Source organism: Salmo salar, chromosome 23 (assembly GCF_965601325.2).
Source record: "Salmo salar chromosome 23, fSalSal1, whole genome shotgun sequence".
Lineage (NCBI taxonomy): Eukaryota > Metazoa > Chordata > Actinopteri > Salmoniformes > Salmonidae > Salmo > Salmo salar.
The window spans coordinates 48,818,363-48,831,487 of record NC_138313.1 but is presented as its reverse complement, the minus strand read 5'-3'; positions in this window follow the sequence as shown (position 1 = coordinate 48,831,487).

Genomic DNA, 13,125 nt, shown 5'->3' with positions numbered 1-13,125 from the left:
GAGGGTCAGTCTCAGCAGAGGGAGAGAGCAGCAGACTGAGGGTCAGTCTCAGCAGAGGGAGAGAGCAGCAGACTGAGGGTCAGTCTCAGCAGAGGGAGAGAGCAGCAGACTGAGGGTCCGTCTCTCAACATCCCTCCACTCTCTCTTTCCTCCACTGACACTGACCAAAAAGGGACACAGTCTTCCAGCTGATGGCGAAACTCGAGTCGCACCACATTACTTCTGCCTCATGGACAAATTCATGTTGTTACTCCTATGAACAGAGGAAGTGAAATATTCCTTGATATTAAAAAAGACCCAAGCCGCTAATAATAATAACAACACAAACCTATGGAAACACTTTCCTCCTCATTCATTACTGCTGCACTGCTTGTTGTACATCACATACATAGTGTAGACAGCTAATAGCAGGCTTCCCCCTCCATACATACATAGTATAGACAGATAATAGCAGGCTTCCCCCTCCATACATACATAGTGTAGACAGATAATAGCAGGCTTCCCCCTCCATACATACATAGTGTAGACAGATAATAGCAGGCTTCCCCCTCCATACATACATAGTATAGACAGATAATAGCAGGCTTCCCCCTCCATACATACATAGTATAGACAGATAATAGCAGGCTTCCCCCTCCATACATACATAGTATAGACAGATAATAGCAGGCTTCCCCCTCCATACATACATAGTGTAGACAGATAATAGCAGGCTTCCCCCTCCATACATACATAGTATAGACAGATAATAGCAGGCTTCCCCCTCCATACATACATAGTATAGACAGATAATAGCAGGCTTCCCCCTCCATACATACATAGTATAGACAGATAATAGCAGGCTTTCCCTTCCATACATACATAGTTCCATTTACTGAGGAAGTAGGTTCAGCATACACACTGACATTCTGAAGTTTATAACGTATTCCCAGCTACATGTTAGGGTGGAATGTTCCATTTGTCAACAGTAAGATCAGAGTTATGTTATTGTAGACAGAGAGGTTATACTGACAAGCACTTTCCCCCAACTAGAGACCGGTTCCATTTGTCAACAGTAAGGTCAGAGATATGTTATTGTTGACAGAGAGGTTATACTGACAAGGAAGAGGGAACAAAATCAATAGATAACAGACAAAAGAAGCTATGGAAAGATAAAACATTGACATAATAGTGTGTTAAAGTAACCACTGTGAAATACACAGAACATAATAAAAAGTATTAAACAAAACACATATAGTATATACGGTGAGTGAAGTGAGAAGATAAAACATACGGATAAAGCACAAGCTGTGTAGAGAAAAACAGCCTCAGGCTACCCAGCCGTGAAATAGGAACTAGTGCTGAGGATAGAGTAAAATAGGACCAAAACAATCATTAACCAGAAGATAGGATATAGTGAGTAAATAAATAAACATAAGAAGGATAGACATCACAAAGAATTAAATCAAAAGGAAAAGAAGATAGCAAGGAGGATTTAATCAATTATAGCTAAGCTGTAGACAATCGATAAAATGAATACAACACCAGTAGAGATATTAGGGACTAGACACCCCCTAAGTAAAGAGGAGATAATAAAATCTCTATGAAATGGGAAAAACACACAAGAAAATTAAACACCAAATGGCCTGCAGTGGGAACATTGGATGTCTCTGTGTGTGAGGAAATGGAAACTCTGATAAAGAACTGTAAACCCAAGGACAAGAAACAAAAAAGGAAAAATAAATGAGAAAGAGAAAATGAAATACTGAAAATGTTTAATACATTTATTTGTTATACCACATTACCACCAGGTGGATACCACTGGAACGTCCTGCCCCAGAACTCACACGCGCCACATTCCAACCAAGGGCCCTGTTCGCAAACAGCCAGGTGGCCCCGTAATCAACTAACTATTTCTAAAAGTATTCTAAAACTATATAAATAACATATCTGTTGGTTAGGAACACTGTGTCTGGTGAGTGTGATAGTAGTATTCCTGACCTTCCTGTCACCCGGTGTGTTTGGAAATGTACCTTCCCGTCGCTCCCCCTTACTGTTGGTTTAATGTCCTGCTTTATCCAATGTAGGTAATAGTTGCTGCACCTCGCCCCAATGTTTATTGGGTTGTCTCTCGTACACACTGTCCTCCTATTCCCTGCCTAACTATCTCTGTGTCTATAATACATGCACCTGACTTAGGCTACAATATGCTATTCTGTCTCAGTGTCACAGAGTGCATTCGGGAGTTTTGCTTGCTAGGACTGACTAATTCACCATGTCTGTCAGGGGTATGTGCTACATTTCTCCCTCCCAATGTAAACACTAAGTTATACCTGCAATAGGGTTGGGAAAGTGATGCATAGTGCTACCACTCGTCTCTGTAAGTGCTGGGAGTGCATATTCCTATGTGGGATATGAAACACTGCGAGGTATGCCTTGCAAAGTAATGAGTGAAAGACAGGTGTAGGGGTAGAGATGAATAGTCAATGTAACAACATGGCACTGAACTGTGAGAACGGCTGTTGAGCTTTTTATTCATATTCTGTGTCATCACCATAGTGCATACATGCTGTACAGTGAATGTGTAATGCTTTGAAATGAACCTCAGGTCTTGGTAGCTAGCGGTGGAGTCCATGTCTTGAGGGCTGGCTGTGGTCCCTGGCCGCATAAGGCTATGGGGGGGACCAAGTCCAGGGTGGACCAGTGTCTTTCCACTTGTGGGTGTAGTGTGAATAGGATGGTAATATTCTCTTTTACCCTTATACTTTGCTTACTCTTCTCCTCTCCACGTTGACTTGACAGGGGATTGTGATGCGTGATGGAGCAGCTGCCCTGGTTCAATGTGAACATGTCTCACGGGCTAGTCGTACAAACTTTTCACTCTCGGGGAGACGTAGCACGCCATGATGGCTAATAGGGCGTCGAGATGGTGGTAGTGCGTTAACGGCACATACATGGGTCCGGTGAAGAGACTGTCCCTTGGGCCTATCGTCACATGGCCGCCTTCGGCGCTGCCGGCTCTCACGTTCACACGGTCCAGCTTTTCCTTCTCATAATCTGGCAGGGTCCTGTCCTTCAAGAGGGGGCAGTCGTACCAGCCTGCCATAGCCTTAGTGAAAGTGCAGTCTGTGGTATCCTGAGGTGTTCGATGGAGTTACGAGGATAGGGGCTAAGCTTAGGTTGTCCTAAGAGTTTGATTAGAGAGCAAAGAGAGTTGCTGTCAGAGAGCTTTTCAGAGGTTGGCAATGGCTCTGTTGAAACCTATCTAACCAACGTGGTGTTCTTTTTGTGTGTCAGGCTAATGGACTGATATTACCCCCTGAGTGTGTGAGGACTGGAGGCGCTAAGTGTATCTCAGCAAACTGCCTGTAGACTCGGGCCTCTCTGGGATCGGTTTATGTGGTATTGACAGATGTGTGCTTATGTACCGAGTGCCATTTGCATGTGTGCATATACACACTTCAGTGGACTGTGTAAATGGTGTCCTTCTTGTGCAACAGGGCAGGGTTCTCTATCTATACGTGCCTTTGATTACATCTAAGTCGCTACTATGGCAGATGGGGACCCTGGAAACCATTCTTTCTACACATCATATTCAACGGTCGACTCAGCCGAAAGCGCTGATACCATTTCAACTCAGGAGTCGTATCTACAGGACGGCGATGTGTGTGTGTGTGTGTGTGTGTGCTTTATCAAATGGTTTAAGCTTATTCATTGCTTTCAATGTGTCTGTTTACTGTTACCTGCTGGGAGTCTGGTGTTTGCTGCACTATTTATTCCCTTCCGGAGACACTGATGCCTCACACACACACACACACACACACACACACACACACACACACACACACACACACACACACACACACACACACACACACACACACACACACACACAGCAACTTATCTCCTGTACAGAAGATTGGCCTATGTGGGGAGAAGGCAAGGCGACTCAGGCCAGGTGTCTCATGAGGCTAAGAGGACATATGGCAACTGGCCTCAGACAGTGGTGGGGTTCCGTCTCTACACAGAGCAGCTACACATCATCACACTACACACAGACACACGACAGTCACTACAGACAGCTATCGCACATCACGGCACTACTCTGGCGAGACGCAGGGAGGCGGGCGGGCTCTCACACGCGCAGCTCACACACACAGGTCATAGCTTATAGCACATTGAAGTTATACAGGACCTAATAAAAGATGGAAGACGAACACCCCAAGCCAGCTGCAACGATCTGTTATATGGATGAAGAGGAATGTGGATACCTCTTTGAAATTGTAACAGCAAAAGGACAACCATACAAAGTCAAGTTTGATAATTCGGGGTTTGTGCTTGATACAGATATACACTTTAACTCAATGACAAGTTTGCTGGACCATATGACAACGGTTGTAAAAGTGTCCTTTGTACTAAGACCCTTTCCTACAGCACAGGACCTGTGCATGAGCACGATGGATGTAACAAGAGGGAGAAGGAGGAGACCAGTGGAGACAAGTGGCGATCAACCCAGTCTCAAACGGTCCATACAGACTAGCCCCTATGACCAACCCTCCAGTTAGTCACTTCTATTATAGGTTGCTCAATCTATGTCAATACAATACAAACCTGTTATGTTTAATAACATTAATGTATTCATAAGCTATGAACCACACCTAGTTTAATTAAATATATCCCAACAATCCCCCTTTTCGCTGGGTGTGGAACTTCGTGTTATCAACTCTGCCCTGCTCATTCAGAAAGTGATTATGGCTGGGCCTGCTCATTCAGCCGTGTCTGTATTATCTAACACGAGTCCCTTCATGGCACAATATCTTGGTTATTCATCTGTGGACTGTTACTCAACCGCTCGTGTGTATTCAACCTAGGGGTGCTTAGCAACCCATTTACCACTTAGCATAATGTGTGTCTCTCTCTCTCTCTCTCTCTTCCAGCTCTGGGGTATTGATCCAAGCAAGCCTTGGATAAACCCAACCCCCGGGTGTTTACCCAACCAACTATCACAGGAAAGCAGTTAAATAGCAAGGTCTGTTCCTGTATATGAACACACTTAGCCTGTCTCAGCACTGGGAAGAACAGCAAGTGTCTATTGGAAATGGCTGGAATGGAAGTGACATATGGAAACTGGCCTCTATTGGATAGATCATGGCTTTCATTTGTAGAGTCACTGGGTGACAACTGGTGGGGTTCTGTGTCTGAGCAACAAATGACCCGATGTGAATGCTGGAGCTTTTGCCATATCGGAATACTGTGGAGCGGTGCCCGGAGGAGTGTGTTCATGTATGATGAAGACAGATGATTATGTTATTATCTCATTCGCCATATATGTCATAGGAGGCCGTTACAAATGTACCGACTTCCTAAAATGAGAATACAGTCAACCTGCAAACATTATAGAGGACATGATTGCAAAATACCCAGGAGGGTACCTGATGGCTAGACCGAGATCCATACCTGGTGGTCAAAGTGAGTTCCCTTGCATACGTGTAGTGGAAGAGATGCATACCATGATACAGTCACTAAAGAGTGCATGGTGGGGACTGTCTTTTGGGCAGTCACCAAATGGAAGGTCCTCAGGGTCATGTGAGCACACTGCCTTGTTAAACAACCTAAAAAGTATGCAAATGGAAAAAGCAATCCTGCTGCAGCAATATGTTACATGGATGAACACTGCTCTGGATACCTCTTTGACATTGTAACAGGGAAAGGAAAGGGATACAAAGTGATGTTCGACAGGTCTGGGTTTTGATGTGGGGCCAATCTACACTTCTCCAATATACGAGAGTTGATGGACTACATGACAAGGGCTAAAAATGTACAGTCGAGGTCTTGGCCATCTCCTGAGTGACTCTGTGGAGAATCCCAAGGTCGTCAAGGCAGGCAGATCACAAAAGAGCTAGGACATTTCTGAGAGCATCATAGTCCTTGTCAGTGCTGAGGTGATGAGAAGGTATGCAGACGTAACTGTCTGCACACTGGGGAAAAGAAAAAGATGTGAAACGCCCTGGCCATAGAGAGGGGTTTTTGTTCTTTATTTTGGTTAGGCCAGGGTGTTACATTGGGTGGGCGTTCTATGTTCCTTTCTCTATGTTTTTGTATTTCTTTGTTTTGGGTCGTGTGTGGCTCCCAATCAGGCACAGCTGAAGCTCGTTGTTGCTGATTGGGAGTCACACATAAGGAGCATGTTTTTCCTTTGGGTTTTGTGGGTAATTGTTTCTGTTTAGTGTTTGCACCTGACAGGACTGTTTGGCTGTTCTTGTTTTTGTCTAACGTGTTCTTTCTTTAATAAATTCCTGAAGATCAACACATCCTCCGCTGCACCTTGGTCTCATTTGAACGACGGCCGTTACAGGATGATATTCCACTGGGTCCCATGATAACCCTGGCAAGACCTATTGTTGAACACAGGCCGCATGTGAATTGAAACTCCCCTCAGGCAGAAGCAACTAGAATGTCTAAAGCTCCTTTTGTGCTATCCGATGCCCAGAGACTGTTTGACATCATGAAGGCTAAGACATTGATGGGAGCCTGCCTGTTGTCGTCATCATACACAGATAGGGTTCGATTGAAAGGAACTGTGTCTGTGCCAGCTATCTTGATACAGGAGCCACCGTTAATGTCAACGTTCCACTGGGATGAAAGTTTAGATGGATCGTTAGTCAGGACCCTTGTCTTGTTGTCATTGAGGACAGTGAACTTGGCTGGTATTTTGTCGAAGGTGCCTTGCTTGTATGCGGTAACTGTCATGTTGTCAATGATGAACAGAGTGCTGCAGTCTCCAAAGGGTATGAGCCCTTGCAAGTCAATCTTGAACATGGTAGGCTGATGTGCTTCACTGACCTTGTTCATTGTGTGGGTGAACACATACTCCTTCTGACTGAAAGACATCTTTATCCGTGCTTGGGATGCTAAAGGTAAACTATCACTGGTCTGTACTCGATGCATGTATACGAAATGGTATATACGGTAATTTCTGTCTCAGTCTACGTTCAGGCAAATGTTGAATAGTTTCACCGTTGAGGAGAGCGATGAGCAATGCCAGGCCGGGTAAGGATCACGAGAGCCACCGTCTTTCATTGACACACCGTCCTATCCGTCTCTTCTTGTCTTCACGTAGACACGCTGGATAAGCCTGTGACCGGGGATATTGTTGGTGAACAGGTCCTTGTAGAAGTTTTTACAACCCGTGCAATGATATGTAACCACCCTGCTGCAGTCAGAGAGAGGATGGCTCCTCTTTCCGAGCTTAGCCCGGACAGGGGCGATCCACTTTTTCTCCCTAAATGTCTCTATCCAGGTTCTCATGACTTTTGTGTCGGCGCAACAGTACGGCATGATGCAAAGAACAGATTCTGGGTACATAACGGGCCCAGAGCTGAAAGCGTCAGGGGTCTGTATCTGCAACATGAGTACAGTCTGATACAGAAGGCCTGCCAGGTCAACTAGAGTCCTCTCGCACAGCTCGCTTCTCACTATGGAAATCCTACCGGTAGTAGAGTATGTGATCCCAGCGTCTCGCAACATGACAATCGGCAATGAAAGCAAGATGGAGGCGGCAGAGTAAGAGTCGTTGTCGACAAGGGACAGTATGCCTTCCGGTATGGCTTCCGTGAGCCTTTTCCCAAGTGAGGCACTTAGGTTCCTGTAGACATCGCTGGGCTGTAGGGATATGTCCTTGGTGATTACATTGCTGCAGACCTCGAGTTTCTCACCGGGCAGACGCACCACCATTTCCCTGTTTATCCTTAGGTGCTCCAACTCACTAGTACCGCAGACGGGTATCATGTTTTCGGGGCAGTTGTTCATAACCGAGTTGAAAGCCATGGTTGCCCTCTTCAACCTCTGTCTGACTGAGGTGATTGAGGTGAGCAAGTGCTCTTTGCAATCGTCCAGGCTGTGGGAGCCAAGGGCAGAACTGTACATGTAGCGGGGTAAGCAGTAGTCTATAATGCAGTGAGCTAAAAGCTTTCCAGATCGGTTCACCAAGGTACAGTCTGCATAGTGAGCTATGAGCACCCTGGATTTGGCGAAACATTTGTTGAAAGGCTGGTAGGGGTGTGAAATGATCTCTGTGTAAGACGAGGAATCGATTTGGGTTAGGGGGACCTGGTTGTGATGATCCTCCGTGTTGGCATCTCTAACGTGAGTGGAGCCATGTTCATTATCACCGTCAGACACCTTGCTTGTGTCAGAACGCTTGGCCTCGCATATGAGCGATCCACCGAACATGGCCGTGATACACCCTGTGTTAGCCTGGAGGTTCAAGGGGTATCTGTAGAAGGCTGCTTCGCAAGGGTTACACTTGTGATACTCGGGGCATTCGACTGGCTTGACAGAGAGTCCTGTAATGTGCTGTAGTCACGTCTTCACCGTTTCTAGGTAGGTCGTTTTAACACTGGAGTTGGCTACCTTCAAGCGATCCAGCGTTTGTTGACTAAAGTGCTTGTTCTTTGCTGATTTGATGAGACTGCTCCAAGGAAAGAACCCGGCTGCCATCTTGGACGAGATGAGTTGCGATGCTTTGCACGCTAACAGGTCTCTGAGGATGGCTTCCTTGCGCGAGAACATGTGGTTCATGCAGTATTTCCAGTCCTTGTACAGTGTTCTCACTGTGATGGTGTCGCTCGACGCAGACCCGTAGCCCTGTACGTGGACCAGTGTCGTAGAGACAGCAGAGAACCCAGAGTCCAGCTTCAAGGTTATAACATCGTCCACTCTGTAAGAGGTGAGGAAGGAGCTAGCTCGATGTAAGTCTAACCACTGCCCGACATCGTCCAGGATCGGTTCCCTCTCCAGGTATAAGATTACATCTCCGGCCTTGAGCTGGTGCCAGGGAGAGGTTGAAAAGCAGGATACCATGTCAGTCTCCAGTTTGACACAGTCTCCCCTCATCACGCAGGATATGAAGGTGTCCGTCACGGCAGAATCACAAGGGGAGCGCATACTTTTGAAGGCCGACAGCCCCCTGACCTTTACGTAAATCGAAGACAGAGCACCCTTGTCGTCTAGGTTGTGACTGGGAGCCACGTAGGTCTCCTTAGCTACGTGACAGTAGACCGAGCAACTGTTTTCATACTCCAACTTGACTCTCCTGTCTTTAACGAAGGGCCCTGTTATGTCCGCAACTTCTTCGGACCCAGGGACTCCTGCCACAAAGATGGGATATCCTTCCTTGGTGAATGTTCCTTTCGGGTCTCTGACTACATTTCTGTGTGTGTTACCTCTGCATATCATGTACATCCTCCCGAGAGTGTCCTCAACCAAGGCAGTGTGCAAGTAGTCCAGAGAGGCAGGCACCTGGGAGCCAGCCCTCTTAACCTGTTGGGGATAGGGGGCAGTATTGACACGGCTGGATAAAAAACGTACCCGATTTAATCTGGTTACTACACCTGCCCAGTAACTAGAATATGCATATAAGTATTGGCTTTGGATAGAAAACACCCTAAAGTTTCTAAAACTGTTTGAATGGTGTCTGTGAGTATAACAGAACTCATATGGCATGCAAAAACCTGAGAATATTTCATGCAGGAAGTGGCCTGTCTGACAAGGTGTCGTTCTTCTTGTCTCTGTTTATTGAAGAGTGAGGATCTTAGCTGTCCCGTGACACTTCCTACGGCTGCCATAGGGTCTCAGAAGGCGGCAAAAAGTTGAATCGTGGCTTTGCAGGCTCTGGCTGAAACAAAGTAGCGTGTTTGGGTAGTGGCAGGTTACAGTACTGTGAGACTCAGGCTCGTGCCCGCGTCGACCGAAAGCTTTGTTTACTTTCCTCTGTTTAGCTAAATGGACATTCCCGCTCAGAATATTATCGCTTTTTTACGAGAAAAATGGCATAAAAATGGATTTTAAACAGCGTTGGACATGCTTCGAAGTACGGTAATGGAATATTTAGAAATTTCTTGTCACAAAACGTGCCGGGCGCGTCACCCTTCTTTACCCTTTGGATAGTGTCTTGAACGCACAAACAAAACGCCGCTATTTGGATATAACTATGGATTATTTGGAACCAAACCAATATTTGTTATTGAAGTAGAAGTCCTGGGAGTGCATTCTGACGAAGAACAGCAAAGGTAATCCAATTTTTCTTAGAGTAAATCTGAGTTTGGTGAGTACCAAACTTGGTGGGTGTCAAAATAGCTGGCCTGTGATGGCCGGGCTATCTACTCAGAATATTGCAAAATATGCTTACACCGAAAAGCTATTTTAAAATCAGACACCGCGATTGCATAAAGGAGTTCTGTATCTATAATTCTTAAAATAATTATGTTTTTTTGTGAACGTTTATCGTGAGTAATTTAGTAAATTCACCGGAAGTGTTCGGTGGGAATGCTAGTCACATGCTAGTCACATGCTAATGTAAAAAGCTGGTTTTTGATATAAATATGAACTTGATTGAACAAAACATGCATGTATTGTATAACATAATGTCCTAGGATTGTCATCTGATGAAGATCATCAAAGGTTAGTGCTGCATTTAGCTGTGGTTTGGGTTTATGTGACATTATATGCTAGCTTGAAAAATGGGTGTCTGATTATTTCTGGCTGGGTACTCTGCTGACATAATCTAACGTTTTGCTTTCGTTGTAAAGCCTTTTTGAAATCGGACAGTGTGGTTAGATTAACGAGAGTCTTGTCTTTAAAATGGTGTAAAATAGTCATATGTTTGAGAAATTGAAGTAATAGCATTTCTAATGTATTTGAATATCGCGCCACGGGATTACACTGGCTGTTGAGCCCTGTTATCCCCTAGAGCAGGGGTGTCAAACTCAAATACCCAGTGGGCCAAAATGTAAAACCTGAACAAAGTCGCGGGCCAACATTGAACAAATGAACCTTTTAATATGGACCCAAACAAGTTTTGCTTTAACATTGAATATGGAACAAGCATCGCTTATTACCATACAATATATAATTTAATAGTGGAGACATGCAAAATCGAATTTCAAATGAAAAAACACATCAATGGCATTCATTTATTAAATAAATAAAATTTAAATAAAAATCCTATGCCTCTTTTCTATTTACAGCCTTCTGATTTAAATACCAAAATAAACTTTTTCCACTGGCTAATAATTTTACAAATAAAATGATAATACTCCACGGATGAAGACTGACAGCTGAGCAGTATCAGATGCGTCGCAGCTCTCATCCACAGCGAGGGACAACGCAACGAAATCTTTTCCCTTTTCCATCAGCTGGTCATACAGACTGGTGGCAAGATCACATGTGCGATCAGCTACTGTGTTCCTGCTCAGGCTCACGTTTGAAAATGCTTTTTCTCTGGGCATACGAGGTCACAAACTTTCATCATGCACTTTTTCACGAACTCTCCCTCATTAAAGGGCCGGGCTGATTTTGCGATCTCTGCTGCCACTATATAACTAGCCTTTACAGCAGCCTCACTTTGTGATGTGGCTTTTTTGAACATATTCTGTTGTGAAACCAAACTTCTTTTCATCTCCTCTACTTTCTGGCTCCTTTGAGTCATGTCCAGGTCCTTGTATTTGTCATGGTGTTTCGTTTCATAGTGTCGTCTAATGTTGTACTCCTTACTTACAGCCACGTTGACTCCACAAACAAGACAAACAGGTTTGTCTTTTACATATGTAAACAGATATTCTGCCTCCCACTTGTCCAGAAAGCTCCTGTTTTCTGCCTTTCTTTTCGCCATTTTTGGGAAGGGATAGCGCGCTGACAGTTGTAGCGTCTATGTTGCTATGACTACTGTCACAGAGGAGAGGGCGTTTCTGGGTCCTGTCCTGATTGGCGCGCGAAAACAACAGCAGAGCATTATGGGATTCGTAGTATTAGCGGTGAATGCGCTGTATAATACCGGCGGGCCAGCTCTAGTAGTAATTTGGTATTGTCTCGCGGGCCAAATATAATTACCCCAGAGTTTGACACCCATGGTCTAGAGGGAGACAAATATTTTAGTTCCTAGTTTAGGACCCTTAATATGGAATACATCTAACAAAATGTGAGTTGTTAGAATATATAAAGGTTAACAGTTTCTATGAAGTACATATTATAATTATTTTAATGACCTTTATAATGCCTTATAATACACACATGTGTTCTAACATTACAGTGTGGTTATTACTGTTAGGCCTAGGATCAGGGTTAGAGGTACTACATTCAGCATTAACCCTAGACATATCTAGGACTAAAAAGAGACGTTTTACAATCAGAGTTCTTGTATCTCTTCTTAGTCACACAGATCCCCCCACATCTTATAGGTGGACGGGGTTATGAACATATCCTATACATTATTTCTGAAACCAGATGAAATGAAACTGTCTTAGAGTGACAAGTCTCTATACCTCTCAGTCTCTAAACCACTAGGATACCTGTCACCTTGACAGTATGTCTCTATACCTCTCAGTCTCTAGAGCAGCAGACTTAGGGGTCCGTCTCAGCAGAGGGAGAGAGTAGCAGACTGAGGGTCAGTCTCAGCAGAGGGAGAGAGCAGCAGACTGAGGGTCAGTCTCAGCAGAGGGAGAGAGCAGCAGACTGAGGGTCCGTCTCAGCAGAGGGAGAGAGCAGCAGACTGAGGGTCAGTCTCAGCAGAGGGAGAGAGTAGCAGACTGAGGGTCAGTCTCAGCAGAGGGATAGAGCAGCAGACTGAGGGTCAGTCTCAGCAGAGGGAGAGAGCAGCAGACTGAGGGTCAGTCTCAGCAGAGGGAGAGAGCAGCAGACTGAGGGTCAGTCTCAGCAGAGGGAGAGAGCAGCAGACTGAGGGTCAGTCTCAGCAGAGGGAGAGAGCAGCAGACTGAGGGTCCGTCTCTCAACATCCCTCCACTCTCTCTTTCCTCCACTGACACTGACCAAAAAGGGACACAGTCTTCCAGCTGATGGCGAAACTCGAGTCGCACCACATTACTTCTGCCTCATGGACAAATTCATGTTGTTACTCCTATGAACAGAGGAAGTGAAATATTCCTTGATATTAAAAAAGACCCAAGCCGCTAATAATAATAACAACACAAACCTATGGAAACACTTTCCTCCTCATTCATTACTGCTGCACTGCTTGTTGTACATCACATACATAGTGTAGACAGCTAATAGCAGGCTTCCCCCTCCATACATACATAGTGTAGACAGATAATAGCAGGCTTCCCCCTCCATACATACATAGTGTAGACA